Raw genomic sequence first — 15846 nt, forward strand, 5'->3', positions numbered from 1 at the left:
TATCCTTGAGCACAAGAGCTCAGAGAGAGTGCCTAGGCTCTGAGTTCAAGTCCCATAAATGGGGGAGGGAGGGAGGGAGAGAGAGAGAGAGAGAGAGAGAGAATGTGTCATAGGGAAATATGCTGAAATAGTTTTCACCTTATCTTTGTACTTAAAACAGTTTCTAGGTCCCGCCTGGATCTGTCAGGATAGGCTAGATCACGTGATGCTGTAGTAACAAGCAAGTCCTATGCCCAGTAATAGTTTATGGGCCCAGTGATGGTTTCTGCCTTGCTTATTCAAAGCCCACAGGTGAGTCCTGAGCCACCAAGGTCATAGAGCAAAGGGGGAAGGCTGGTCGCCAGGGGCTAGATACGGAGGGGATGGGGATGAGTGTGTGGGAATTTAGGATGTCCACTGGAAAGATGCCAATGACCTCTGGGGGGGTGACGGATACCTAGCAGCACAAACATGCTCAACACCACCCAAGGCACAGGTGAGAACAGCGTAGACAACAGCGCTTCTATGTGATGTGTATTTCACAGTATTTTCATGCCAGCACCGGGGCCTTGAACTCAAGTAAGCGCCTCATACTCCCTCTTGGATTTGTCACTCACGGCTGGTGCCCTGTCACTTGAACCACACCCCATTCTGCTGCTTGATGATTCATTGGATATTTGTGGACTTTTCTACCTGGGCTGGCTTCAACCCACGATCCACAGATCTCAGCCTCCTGAGTAAGCTAGGATTACAGGCATGCGCTACTAGAACCTGGCTAAGGAAGAGTGAGAGTGTTGAGGCTTGAATTCAAGTCATTATACTGTCTCTCTCTCCCTTACACACACACACACATACACACACACACGCACATGCACACAAAGTTCTGCATCCTCGGACCAGAGCTGCTCTAGCTATGACAGGTATGTGAACCCCGAGTTGTTAGAACCTGGGTGTTAGAAGTGTGCAGAGGTAGGGGGAGAGGAGAGGTAACCTTGTATGTTCCACAGCTCATGCAAGGTGCGAAACACCTGGTCTACAGCAATGCTTGAGGAACTAGTAGCCGTGAGACAATCCAACATGTCCGCCCACAATCCAAGACTCTGTGGGGGGGATGGGAAAGACATCCCTGCCCAACGCCACAACCTTTTTTTATTTTCCCCTTGTGGTGCCCACAATGAGACCAGGTCCAAAGGTTCAAAACCCCCCTAGATACCTGGGAGGGGCTTCGCTGCTCCCTCTTTCCAGTTTGAATCCCTGGTACAGAGCTGCGTGTCCTCCTTTAAGTTCATCTTTATCGACAGTTCAGCCCTTGGCTACAAACTCAGCTCCATAGACCCTCTAAATTACCCAGAAGAAATGCCACAAAAGATGCCTTTCCGCAAACAGAGCAGGTGGGCAAGGATAATAAAACTTCCTTAACAGAGCTGATGTTCCTCCTGGGGTATTTAAATAAGGCATAATGGTATTATCATTAGAATTAATTAGATGAGCTTCAGGATGCTTTGGCGGGGGAGGGGATGCAGAGGACAGGACTCCAGGCTGGTCTCTGGCGAATCCACCAAGGTCCCCTTTGCTAGACCCTTGGAGTTTTCAGGTTCCAGATTTCCACCTATAACTTCAGGCACCATGGGGTGAGGCTTGGCTCATGGAAGGCAAGGGACCCACGGGCAGCTCAAGAGTGAATTTCCTAGCCAAGCACCGGTGCCTCACACCTGAAATCCTAGCTGCAGAGGAAGCTGAGATCTGAGGATCTTGGTTCAAAGCCAGTCCAGGCAGGAAAAGTCTGTGAGACTCTTAGCCCCAATGAGCCGTTAAAAAAAAAAAAGACGTGGAGCTGTGGCTCAAGTGGTAAAGCACCAGCCTTGAGCAAAATGAAAATGCTCAGGGACAGTACTCAGGCCTTGAGTTCAAGTCCCAGGACCAGCGATTACACACACACACACACACACACACACACACACACACACACACACACACTAAAAATAACTAAATAAAAGATCCAGGGAAGATGGACCACCAGCCACGGAGACATCGGTCATGGTGTCTTCGAAGGGCTCAGCCCCAATTCACAGTGCCCACGGAAGGAGTGAAGTCTGTGTGGCAAGGGTCACAGACAGAGTAGGAGGGGAGGGGCTAAAAAGAGCCAGGAAAGACAAGTCTTTCCAGAAGTTGATCAGCAAAGCAAAACAGAAAATGAGGACAGTCAGATGGAGGAGGAGGTGCAACAGAGAGCCAGAGATTCCCCCCCCCCCCAACCCCGTCTTTTTCTAAGATGGGAAAGAAAAGCAGCTGTTGGAATGTTAAAGAGGAAAGACGATGATCCCAAAGATGGCAGGAAGCGGTAGTGTGGGGCCCAGACAGTGAGAGGCAGCATCTGGTGCAAAATAAGAAGGGGAAGGGCGATCCAGAGCCCAAGGCATTAATTCCAGCCTGTGGGGGGAGGGGGGGTTGGAGAGCAAAGAATATAACACGGGAACCACAGGATGGATGAGCAAGCGGGTGGTGGAAACCAGATTCTCTCCCATGTTGTCAAAAACAAAAAACAAAAAACAAAAAACAACAAAACAACCATGGAGCCTGCCTGTTAAATCAGACAAAAACCGTGATTCCCAGGCAAAGGCGGCCAGTGGGACTCCACAAAGAAGAAACCGACCATGAAGAAGGCCAGCAGTGAGTGAGTGAGTGGCACAGGACCAAGGCCTCGAGGCCTGGAGCTGCCTCCAACCCCCCACCACCCCGACACACACACCAAATCACATCTCCTCTGAAAGTGTATTGTTTCTGCACAGCAGAGATTGGGGATCCAGCCTTTCTCAGTATGGCGGAGAAGATCAAGAGAATGCTCTCAGGAGATGAAAATTCAGAGTCCACAAACACAAGAAAATAGCACTGCAAAGAGAACCAAAGAAGAATCCACCTCATGGAAGCATATAGTCAGTGCAAAAATACAAAAACAAGTCCTCTGTGGGCGGCTCAGGCCTGTCATCCTGGCGACTCAGGAGGCCGAGATCTGAGGATCACAGTTGGAAGCCAGCCTGGGAAAGAGTCCATGTGATTCTTATCTCCAATTAACTACCCCCCCAAAAGCCACTCGTGGTGCCGAGGCTCAAGGGGCACTAGCCTTGAGCAATAAAACATCTGGAACAGTGCCCAAGCCCAGATTCAAGTCCCAGGAAAGGCACAGGCCACACACACACACACACACACACACACACACACACAGACACACACACACTTTCTCTTTACTCTTGGGATCCAAGAATTTTAATTTTGAAGAGCAAAAGTAAGAAAGTTACTAACAGTCAAAGGAGCTCACCACTGGCCAGCATTGACAACTAAGGCCAGCACCTACCTCTGGAGCAGCTGGTGACACCAGCAAAGTACTGAGCCCAGCAATGACTCCACAAATCTACACCCCATCCACCCTTTCCCAAAATCTAAGGAAACCAATGACACCCCCCCCCCAAACAGCAAAGCTCTACAGCGAAAAACTGACCAGGACATCACTAACCACCTCCCTGAGATACAAAGACACCAGATTTCCACATGGGAGTGTGTGGAACTCTGCTTCCCAGCACCCTGCGAGGCAGACAGAGGCACGGCTCGGAACCCAGGCTCATTATGCTAATTATTATTTTAGTTTGTTAGTGTTCCTTGAAAAGCTCCTTTTATTTATAAGTAAGTTGCCTGACAGCAAATCCTGAAGTAGATGCATTAGTCAGCATTGAAAATTTCCACTCAACACTAGTGGTTTCGGAGGAGAGGGGAAAAAAAATATATCCCCAGTAGAGACCCAGGGCTGGATAGTAAGTGGATGGAGCTCTGGGCGAGGGAGATGAGGTGATCTGAATCTCTGGAGACGTTTGTTCAGAAGCCAAAGCAACTCTGATTCCAAGGCTCACGGCTGGGGTGGCAGAGAGAAAGGAACACTGGGCCCCAACAAGCTGTGCAGCCGGGATTATGGGATTGCCTGCTAGGGGACAAGTGTCCAGTCTCTTGTGCCAAGGTCACCTTGATGAAGATGCTAAGAGGAAAAATGAAGACGTAGCCGGGCGCTGGTGGCTTACACCTGTAATCCCAGCTACTCAGGAGGCTGAGCTCTGAGGATCCTGGGTTCAAGCCAGCCCAGGAAGGAAAGTCTGTGGCACTCTTTATTTCTAATGAATCAGAAAAAAAAAAAAAAGCCAGACACGGAACTGTGGCCCAAGTGGTAGAGTGCTGTTCTTGAACAAAAGAGCTCAGGAACAGCACCCAGGCCCTGAGTTCAAGCCCCAGTGCCAGTGCGCCTGCACACGCGCACACACACATGCGCACACACACACATGCACACGCACTTGCATAATCATCAGCTTGTTACCCAGCATGTAAGCAATCATGCCAACCAAGCGTGGGCACAAACAGCTTTGGGAGGTGCAAAGCCCCACGCTGCCAGGCCCACAGCCCTTCTCGGTCTCACAGCTCCATTGAGACACCTGTCGACGCCATGTCAGCCTTTTGAGAGCACACAAGAAAGCTCCCCACAACAAGCAATGCCTGCAGATCATGATCTGAAAATGTCTCACCACCGGCCACCATGAACAAACCTCGCCAACATCCCATCTCCCTCACGTCCTCATAAGCTCCCGCAGAACGATCAAAACCACCCCAGCGGTATGGGATAACCTCAGGATTCTTTTCAGGACTGCGGCGGCGGGACGTGAGCCAGTTTCCTCTTTCTTTTCTTATCTTTTTGTTACTTTTTTTTTTTGGGGGGGGGCCATTCCTGGAGCTTAACCTCAGAGCCTGGGCTCTGACCCTGAGCCTCTTCGAGCTCAAGGCTAGCGCTTTATCACTTGAGCCACAGCGCCACTTCTGGCTTTTTCTGAGTAGTTTACTGGAGATAAAGAGTCTCATAGACTTTCCTGCCCAGGCTGGCTTTGGATGCTCGGATCTCACCCTCCTGAGTAACTAGGATCACTGGTGTGAAGTTACTGGCACCCAGCGTAATTCATATAAATTTTAAATAACTTTCACGATTCTCTTTATAACTGTCCTGTTAATTATTGTTGTTTGTTTTTTACTATGTATCAAATGTATAACTATGTATGTTGGAGGAAAAACATATGTAACAGTTTGTTCCTATCTGTGGACCTGAAATCTATCCTTACAAATAAAGAAGGAGGAGGGAAGATGGCGCCGTCACAATAGGGAGGCACCCCAACTCGCTCCAACTGAATAGTGAGCTGGGAACTCCAGCACCCCACACCCCATCAAGAATCCAGCAAACCCAACAACCAGAAGCAACAGAGAAACACAGGAAACGAAAAAGAACAAAAAAAGAAGAGCCTATAACCTGCACGGAGCTGGAAAATCTCCGGGGTACCCTCCCCCCACCCGCTGACCCTGGCCCGAGCAGGGCCAGGCTGGGAAAGGGGACCCAGCGCTGGCAAATCAACAGCCGAAAAGTCACACCAGGAGTGCAGAGTCCAGACGGCAGGAGCTCCACAGACCCCAGACGGAGCGCAGACAGACCGAGACAGACAGCGGCGAGGGACCAGAGTTGCGGGTCCGAATAGCCGGGATCAGACATAAGCAGCAGGGGAGCTGGGCGGTGCAGACGGGGAGAGCCGGGGCCACCACCACCAAACAACCGATCGCCACAACCCAGCACCACAGCCCCGAAAAGCCCACAGCAGCGCGGGACACACACACAATCCAGGACCAGTAAGTTCCCCATTACCACACCCCCCCCAACGGGAGACCAGCTCTAGCAGAGACCCAAACCCAACAAAGAAGCTAGAGCTCCCTCCCTCCCCTCCCTACCCCGAAGGAACAAAGGAGCCCCATATCTGGCGGCTCTAGGACCCTACAGCCTCTGGGAGGATACGGGAACTACCAGAGGTGGAGCAGCGCCCAACAAGAGGACCAGGAAACACCTTAGACAGGCATCCCCCCAAAGCCCCACCTGGGGAGGCTGCATCTGGCCACACCAGCCCCACCCCCTCCTCAGCAGGGACCCGGGGACTGGTAGGCATTGGAAGCCCCACCTGAGGCGCCTGGTCCTCGCAGACTTTTTTTTTTTTTTTTGGCCAGTCCTGGGCCTTGGACTCAGGGCCCGAGCACCGTCCCTGGCTTCTTCCCGCTCAAGGCTAGCACTCTGCCACTTGAGCCACAGCGCCGCTTCTGGCCGTTTTCTGTATATGTGGTGCTGGGGAATCGAACCTAGGGCCTCGTGTATCCGAGGCAGGCACTCTTGCCACTAGGCTATATCCCCAGCCCCCCTCGCAGACTTTTTGAACAACAGTCACAGGCTCGCTGGTGTGCAAGACCAGCCCAGCAGGGACACCTGGACCCGAACACACGCACCCCGCCCCTCACAGCGGAGGCGCAGATAGTCTGTGGGCACCAAGCCACGCCCAGACACTTGAACCTGCTGGGCTCCACACGTACCGTCCCCCACAGCAAACTCGTGAGAGGGCACAAGCACCCTCCAACAACTCGGGGCAGCATGTCCCCAAAGGAAGCACTAGAGTGCACACTCACGTGCCCCCCAGAGGGCCAGCGTGGGCCAGCATGCTAGCCCTCCAGCAGGAGGATCTCCTGCCCAAACCCCCGCGGGAATGCACAAGCGGGCAAGCTGCAACACCCGCTCTGATAGACGCACCCCACACAGGAGGGCAGGGCCCCCCAGTGGCAGTGCCCGCTCTGATAGGCGCATTCCGCACAGGTGGGCGGGCCGCCCCTCAACAGCAACACCTGCTCTGACAGGGGCAATCCACACAGGTGGGTGAGCCGCCTCTCAGTGGCAAATCTCAATCTGAAAGGTGAGCTCCTCTGACCAAGGTACCAAGTAGAAAAAAGAACCAAAGAAGAGAAAAGCCTCCACGCCACGCTGAATCAGTGACCCGCAAACCCCCACCAGGGGCACGTTAGAGTCAGCACAACACAGCGGCAGGATACTATCCTGCAGAGAAAGACACAGAACCTACCCACTCCCAAAAGCAGTGAGGGTGACCACCCCGGCTCACCCATTGGGCAGTAAGGTTCAGCAGCCAAACTCAAACCCAGAGCCAGGACACAAACAAGTCTCCCACTGACAGACCAGCGGGAACCAGCACAAAGCCAACCCAAGGAAGCCACCTACAGATCTCCAGATGCACAAATCACAAAGAAATATTACAAATTTCATGAAAGGGCAAGCCAACTCGCCAGCTCCAAAATGCAGTACGACCAAAGAGGAGATGGAGAATATAAAAACAACCGAGGCTATGATAGCAGAAATAATGGAAAGCCTCAGGAACGAATTCAGAAAACAATTCCAGGAGTTTAGAATGGAAGTCTCGAAGGACCTTCAGGAAGTCAAGAAAGAAATGGAAGCAAAAATGGATACAGTACAAACCTCCGTTAAAGAAGACCCTAACATCCTGAGAAGCGAAATGCATGAAAAAAATAGATTTAAAATACAAGGCTTTAAAGGAAGAAATTTCCCTGATCAGAGCTCATCTGGCAATCATAAATAGTTTCCTGACATCCATAAACTCCACACTTGAATCCACAGCACAAAGAATTGACCATATCGAATCCCAAATCTCTCTTTTGGACTATGATGCAGCCGATAAGGACCAGAAAATTACCACACTCCAAAAAACGGTAAAAATCCAGGGCAGACTAATCCAGGAGCTAGTGGGCAAAGACAAGAGATATAATCTGTGCATAACTGGAATAGAAGGAGCCGCATACCAGAGCAGAGGGCTTCAACATAGCTTCAATAAGGTTATTGCAGAAAACTTCCCCAGTCTCACAAGGGACCTCACCCAGGTAACCGAAGCATATAGGACGCCTGGCAGACCAGACCCGAGAAAATCCTCGCCCAGACACATAATATTCAAGACTTCAGATCTCAAGAATAAAGAGCAAATTTTGAATGCAGCCAAAGTGAAGAAAGAGATTTATTACAATGGGAAAAGGATCCGAATAACAGCAGACCTCTCCACACAAACCTACCACACACAAAGAGAGTGGAAGAACACCATCCAAGTCCTACAGGCCCACAACTGCCAACCCAGAATTAGATATCCAGCAAAACTAGAATTCATATTCGAGGGAAAAACCAGATCTTTCCATAGCAAAGAGGATCTAAAGGAGTATGTGAATAAAAAACCAGCCTTACAGCGAATTCTAAGAGGGGAACCCCACCCAACAGAAATCGTACAAGATACACAGACAGAAACAGAAAGAAACTACAATAGCCAGAGCCCAACAGAAAGAGCAGCTCATTAAAGATAAGAAAAAAAAAAGAGAGGGGCTAGAGATATGGCCTAGTGGCAAGAGTGCTTGCCTCTAATACATGAAGCCCTGGGTTCGATTCCCCAGCACCACATATACAGAAAACTGCCAGAAGTGGCACTGTGGCTCAAGTGGCAGAGTGCTAGCCTTGAGCAAAAAGAAGCCAGGGACAGTGCTCAGGCCCTGAGTCCAAGGACCAGGACTGGCAAAAAAAAAAAAGAAGAGAGGAAAAACAGCCTAACAGGAAAATGGAAGGGGAAAAAACACTCTTATCCTTGATCTCTTTGAATATAAACGGTATAAACTCTCCGATAAAGAGGAGCAGACTGGCAGAGTGGATCCGCAAACAAAAAGTTGCCATCTGCTGTCTTCAAGAGATCCATCTTACAGCAAGGGATAAAAACAAGCTCCGAATGAAAGGATGGAGCAAGATCTTCCAAGCAAACGCACCTACCAAAATGGCAGGAGTAGCCATCCTGATCTCAGACAAGCTGGACTTCTCATTAAAATCAACTCAAAAAGACAAAGAAGGACACTACATTTTAATACAAGGAAAAATCCAGAATCAATACATCATGGTGATAAATGTATACTCACCAAACAAAAGAGGCCCTACATATGTCAAGCAAATTCTCACAGAACTACAGAACAAGATAGACCCAAACACAATCATAGTGGGTGACTTTAATACCCCACCCTCTCCAAGAGACAGATCCAACACACAGAGGATTAGCAAGGGACCTGAGGACCTAAGTAATACCATATCCCAAATGGATCTGATAAACCTGTACAGAGTCTTTCACCCTACAGAGACCCAATACACCTTCTTCTCATCAACCCATGGATCATACTCCAAAATAGACCATGTCATAGCCCACACAAAGAACCTCAGCAAATACAAAAGTATTGACGTCATCCCATGTATTATATCTGACCACAGTGGAATAAAGGTAACCCTCAATAACAACGGTTATCACAGAGGCTATACACATTCTTGGAAGCTAAACCCCTCACTGTTATCTAACACTTTGGCCACAGACCAAGTTAAGGATGAAATTAACGAATTCATAAGCCACAATGACAATGAAAATACATCACAAAGAAACCTATGGGATACAGCTAAGGCAGTACTGAGGGGCAAGATCATTGCCCTCAGCGCTCACATTAAAAGAATGGAAGCAGAGCAGGTGAACAACCTCATGATGAATCTAAAACAACTGGAGAAACAAGAAATGATCGAATCTAAAATGACTAGGAGGAGAGAGATCACAAAGATTAAAGAAGAGATAAATCTGATTGAAAATAGAAAGACCATTCAACAAATAAATAAAACTAAAAGCTGGTTCTTTGAGAAAATAAATGAAATTGACAGACCCCTCGCAAGACTTACAAAAAAAAAAAAGAAGAGAAGAGACTCATATACATAAAATCAGGAACTCCACCGGAAAAATTACAACAAATACACACGATATTCAAACAATCATAAGGAACTATTTCTAGAACCTCTACTCACTAAAAAACAATAATATTACAGAAATGGATCAATTCTTAGAGAAGTAGAAACTGCCCAAACTGAACCAAGAAGAAATAACTCAACTAAATAAACCAATAACTTACAGCGAGATACAGGGGGTAATCAAGAACCTCCCAACAAAGAAAAGCCCAGGCCCAGATGGATTCACCAACGAATTCTATAAAACCTTTAGTGAGGAGCTAATACCAATACTCCTCAAACTCTTCCGTGAAATAGAAACAGAGGGAGAAATCCCAAACTCAATCTATGAAGCTAATATTATACTCATCCCCAAATCAGGCAAAGACCCAACAAAAAAAAGAGAACTACAGACCAATATCACTAATGAACACAGACGCAAAGCTCCTCAATAAAATATTAGCTAACAGGATCCAGAAACTGATCAAGAAAATTATACATCATGACCAAGTAGGCTTTATCCCACAGTCACAAGGATGGTTCAACATCCATAAATCAATCAATGTAATTCACCACATCAACAGAACTAAAATCAAGAATCACATTGTTATCTCAGTCGATGCCCAAAAAGCCTTTGACAAAATACAACATCCATACTTATTAAAAGCTCTGGAGAGAACAGGAATAGATGGAACATTCCTCAAAACAATAAAAGCCATATACAACACACCAACTGCTAATATCATTAAATGGGGAGAAACTAAAATCATTCCCCCTAAACTCAGGAACAAGACAAGGATGCCCACTCTCCCCACTTCTTTTCAACATAGTGCTGGAATCCCTAGCCATAGCAATAAGGCAAGAGGAGGACATCAAAGGGATCCACATCGGCAAGGAAGAAATCAAGCTATCCCTATTCACAGATGACATGATCTTATATCTGAAGGACACAAAAACTCAGTCCCCAAACTCCTACACCTAATAAACCATTTTGGCAAAGTAGCAGGATACAAAATCAATCCACAAAAGTCAGCAGCTTTTCTGTACACCAGCAATGTACAAGCAGAAAAGGAAATTATGGAAATAATTCCATTTACAGTAGCCAAAAAATGAATAAAGTACAAAGGGATCAACCTAACCAAAGACGTGACGGACCTATTTAATGAGAACTATAAAAATCTAATGAGGGAAATCAAAGAAGACACAAGGAGATGGAAAGACCTCCCATGCTCATGGGTAGGCAGAATCAATATAGTGAAAATGGCCATTTTGCCCAAATTGTTATACAAATTCAATGCAATCCCCATCAAAATCCCAGCTACATTCCTCACTGAAATAGAGAAAGCAACCCATAAATTCATATGGAACAGCAAAAGACCTAGAATAGCCAAAGCAATTCTAGGCAAAAAAAAGCAGTGCAGGAGGTATCACAATACCAGACTTCAAGCTCTACTATAGAGCCATCATAACAAAAACAGCCTGGTATTGGTATAAAAACAGACCTGAAGACCAAAGGATTAGAATTGAAGATCCAGAAATAAAACCGCACTCTTACAGTCAGCTGATATTCGACAAAGGAGCTAAAGACATACAATGGAATAAGCAGAGCCTCTTCAACTACTGGTGCTGGGAAAACTGGGCAGCCATATGCAAAAAACTCAAAGTAGACCCAAGCCTATCACCATGCACCAAGATCAACTCAAAATGGATCAAGGACCTCAACATCAGACCTGAATCCTTGAAACTACTGAAGGACAGAGTAGGAAAGACGCTAGAACATAATTATAGGCACAGGAACAAACTTCCTGAATAGAGTCCCAGGGGCACAACAGATAGGGGAGAGACTTGACAAATGGGACTACTACAAAATAAAAAGTTTCTGCACAGATAAGGACATAGCCACCAAACTAGAAAGACAGCCAACCATATGGGAAAGGATCTTTACCAGCACAGCAACAGACAAAGGCTTAATATCTGTCATCTACACAGAACTCAAAAAACTAAGCCCCTCTAAACCCAGTAAACCAATTAGGAAATGGGCAAAGGAGCTAAAGAGATACCACCTCACTCCAGTTAGAATGGCCTATACTCTGAACTCAGGCAACAACAAATGCTGGAGGGGGTGCGGGGAAAGTGGAACCCTTCTCCATTGTTGGTGGGAGTGCAAATTAGTACAACCACTTTGGAGAACAGTATGGAGGTTCCTCAAAAAGCTCAACACACACAGGGGCTGGGGATATAGCCTAGTGGCAAGAGTACCTGCCTCGGATACACGAGGCCCTAGGTTCGATTCCCCAGCACCACATATACAGAAAATGGCCAGAAGCGGCGCTGTGGCTCAAGTGGCAGAGTGCTAGCCTTGAGCGGGAAGAAGCCAGGGACAGTGCTCAGGCCCTGAGTCCAAGGCCCAGGACTGGCCAAAAAAAACAAAAAACAAAAACAAAAACAAAAAAAAGCTCAACACAGACCTACCCTATGACCCAGCCATACCACTCCTAGGCATCTATCTGGAACAGCAGGCCCCAAAATATCAAAAAGACATTTGCACTTCCATGTTTATCGCTGCACAATTCACAATAGCCAAAATATGGAAACAACCCAGATGCCCCTCCACAGATGAATGGATCCAAAGAATATGGTACCTATACACAATGGAATACTACATAGTGATTAGAAATGGTGAAATATTGTTATTCGCAGGGAAATGGTCAGAACTTGAACACATAATATTGAGCGAGACAAGCCTAGAACACAGAAAACCAAGGGGAATGATCTCCTTGATATATGACTGTTAAGATGGGGGAAGGGGGAGACAGTAGAGACCAGGTCTGCGAAACCAAAAACTTCTTGTCAAATGGTATTTCCCACAGGTTTGGGTCAGCGACCCTACATTATGTAACTAAAACTAAACAACTACTCAACATATAAAGGTCAAAAATAGACCTCTCAGTGGATCACAATAGCTCAAAAGCTATGTATGTGCCGGGCTAGGTTTGCCTCCCCTGGCGTGGGGATGCTAGGCTTACTCTCTTATCTGTGCTCCCTTTCTCACCCTCTCCCCTGGTCGCCCAACCAATAGGCAAGGCCAGGGTGGAGTGGGGGGCTAGGGAAGGCCTCAGGTGCACATGGCCAAACGAGATCCCTTTCCTCCCTCCTTACCCACGAAGGAAGCCAGGCATACGTGGAGTCTCGGAGACAGCTTCAAGAGCAAATCTGATTTAATAGGGGAGTGGCTAACAGTTAATATAGTAATGCTGATGAGAAAAGGGATGATCTACCAAGAGCTGTCGATAGGCTGGCGAGCTTAAGACCCCTTCATGGGCTAACGTCACTCCCAAAGCACCACCCCATGGGCAAAGCCCGTGAAATGGGGAGCACACGTGCTAGCTGGCCAGAAGTTGGGGGGCTGGTTGCAAAGCCACCCCTTCTGGTTCTGGACCCAGAGAGGTGTGGCTTGCTTCCACACTGCCCCAGGGCTGGGGGGAAGGGCAGCGTCTCGGGATAGCTCTCCTTGCCCTTACCCCCCTCAAGGCCAAAGCTGAATTCCCAACATGTATGTACGTTCATATAAGACAAGGATAAGCAAACCCTATTGCCGATATTACATTTAAAGTCCTAGGCGAATTTCCTTTCGTGTAGGCCACGTGGCTACTGTATATGTTTTTGGTACACTGTGTATTGTATATATGTCTACCTGACCTAGGGAAGGGAAAGAAAAACAGGGTGTAAGATATCACAAGAAATGTACACACTGCCCTACTATGTAACTGTACCCCCTTTGCACAACACCTTGTCAAAAAAATTTGTTTAATAAAAAACCAAAAACAAATAAAGAAGGACGATCTAATTGAGAAGGGAGGCTGGATTTGATCGCCGCCTCCCAGCAGCCTTGCCGAGACCTGAGACCCAAGACCCACATCAGAAAACGCCACCTGCTGCCGAAATGGCCCCGAATACCGGCTCTGCCAGAGCTGGGGCTCACCCACAGGGACCTTTCTCTACTCGAACATCTGTTCATTTTCATATAATGTCCCAAAATATTACTCAGCAATTATTCCCCAAGACCTAAATGGGATCCCCCAAAAACACACCATGGAGATTGAAGTTGTCATTTTAAAATCGCTGTTAATCTGAATATGCATAAAACTTTCCCTATCTCTAAGGCAGATGCAAGCAGTAACACTTCCCCCGACCCTCCACCATCCCACCTGCAATTAACCCTTCCATGCTGTGAAACTCAACCCCCATCCTCCCCCGGGGCCCTCCAAGGGAGAAAGAACTCCCCGATCCACACAGAGCCCTGGCTGTGAACTGCACTTGGGTACCATGGGGACAGCTGTCCAGCCACGCACTAAAAGGGACACAACATCTGGCAGGAGGCGTAGCATCATGTCCCGGAGGATGGGGACCCAGGATGCAAAGCTGAGCTTTCTTGTCCCTGCTGTACTATCGAGAGGGGAGACAGCCAGCCTGAGGTCCCTTTCACCTGGACATGGGACCTGGGTACCTCCTCCCGTTCCAGGGCCTCGAGAGGACCGACAGCACCACCCACTCCCCAGAGCGCTCGGCCCATGGGGCTGTTCCTGTCCTGTGCGTGAGACTCACGAGGCCCACACTGTGGGCACCGAGCACACAGCCTTCCTCCTCCTCACGGTCCCCTCAACGATACAGCGGGACGCTGGGGCAGACGTTGCAAGTCACCTGAAGACGGCAGGGAGGCCCTGTACAAGTACCGTGCAGCTTTATGTAAGGGGAGGGGACATCCTTGCGTTTGTTAGCCGCCAAGCAGAACAATACCCCACAGATACTAAGTTCTAACTGAAAATAACAAAGAGCCCCACCACCCCAAAAAAAGATAAGAAACGAAACCCAAATGCATCTAAGCCCGTTAGAAAAAATGAGGGACATATACGTGTGTGGTGTGTGTGTGTGTGTGTGTGTGTTGCCTCCCATTGAGCACATTAGCCAGATTCAAGCCACAATACAATCGTCAGGCAAAGTGTGAGGAATAAAACACATGGGACTCACTGAGATTTGTGTGTGTGTGCGTGTGTGTCCAGGCACAAGATGACTCTGTCCTTGTCCACAGGGCCAGCCCGGGTCTCCTTGCTGATCCGCCGGCACAAGATTCAGCGATGCTTAAATAATCAGGAGGCTGAAATGAGAAAGATCAGACACGAGGCATTAGCCAGCTGTGACAAAAAACAAAAAAGCAAAACAAGGCTCACTCACAGACAGAAGGGCCATCGGCTGAAATTGCAGCTCTGACAGGCACACCTCCAAGTAACTCCAAACAGGAGAACGCTCCTTAGATTCCCCAGGGCAGGCCACCACGTGGAAAAGCAAAGAGTCTGAAGATAATCACGATTCTCCCCTACATTTTCAAGGGAGTCCTTGGAGTCCTACAGAGTCAGCATGCACAGATGACTAATGGCCCGAGACTATGAGCCGCGGCGGCGCATGGGGACTCTTATTTCTCAAAGGCTCTGGCAGGGTGAACCAGGAAACCCTAACCATTAATATTTCAGGTCTCACTCTCACAGGCCATGAAGCACAGAAGCACATTCATCAAGACTCCGTTCCCAACTTGGTTTTCTGAAGTGCTTTAAAAAAAAAAAAAAAGCTGTGTGCGATTTGCATTTATTTAAATTATTTATCTGCCACCACACAGGACAGCAAAGGAAGTCTCTGTAAACTAACAAGCGATGGCGTGTGGGCCGGTGTGGTTGTCCTGAGTGCCGTGGTCCGTGAGCACGGCGTTCTACCACGTGAACCACAGCTCCACTGCTAGGTTTTTGGTGGTGAATTGGAAGACCACAGTCTCATAGACTTTCCTACCCGGACTGGCTCAGAAACATGATCCTCACAGATCTCAGCCTCCTGAGTAGCTAGGATGACAGGTGTGAGCCACACACAACTGATCTTGAATCTTTCACCCCAGATGCGTCTCCTGGGGGTTCCACTAGGCAGGGCACCCACCGGGGTGCATGCAGAGGGCTGGGTGTGACTCCATCTTGCCAGTCTCAGGTAGAGGTCATCTTCTGATAAGACGTTCCTTTGTCCTAGAAACAACAGCTCGCGACGTTCTACCTCTGGGGAGAGACACTGCAGGTGGGTCTTCCCAACGGGGTAAAAAGCTGGCAGCGGCCGCGCCTGCGGAGTCTGTTGCT

The sequence above is a fragment of the Perognathus longimembris genome, chromosome 20 (assembly GCF_023159225.1).
Source record: "Perognathus longimembris pacificus isolate PPM17 chromosome 20, ASM2315922v1, whole genome shotgun sequence".
Lineage (NCBI taxonomy): Eukaryota > Metazoa > Chordata > Mammalia > Rodentia > Heteromyidae > Perognathus > Perognathus longimembris.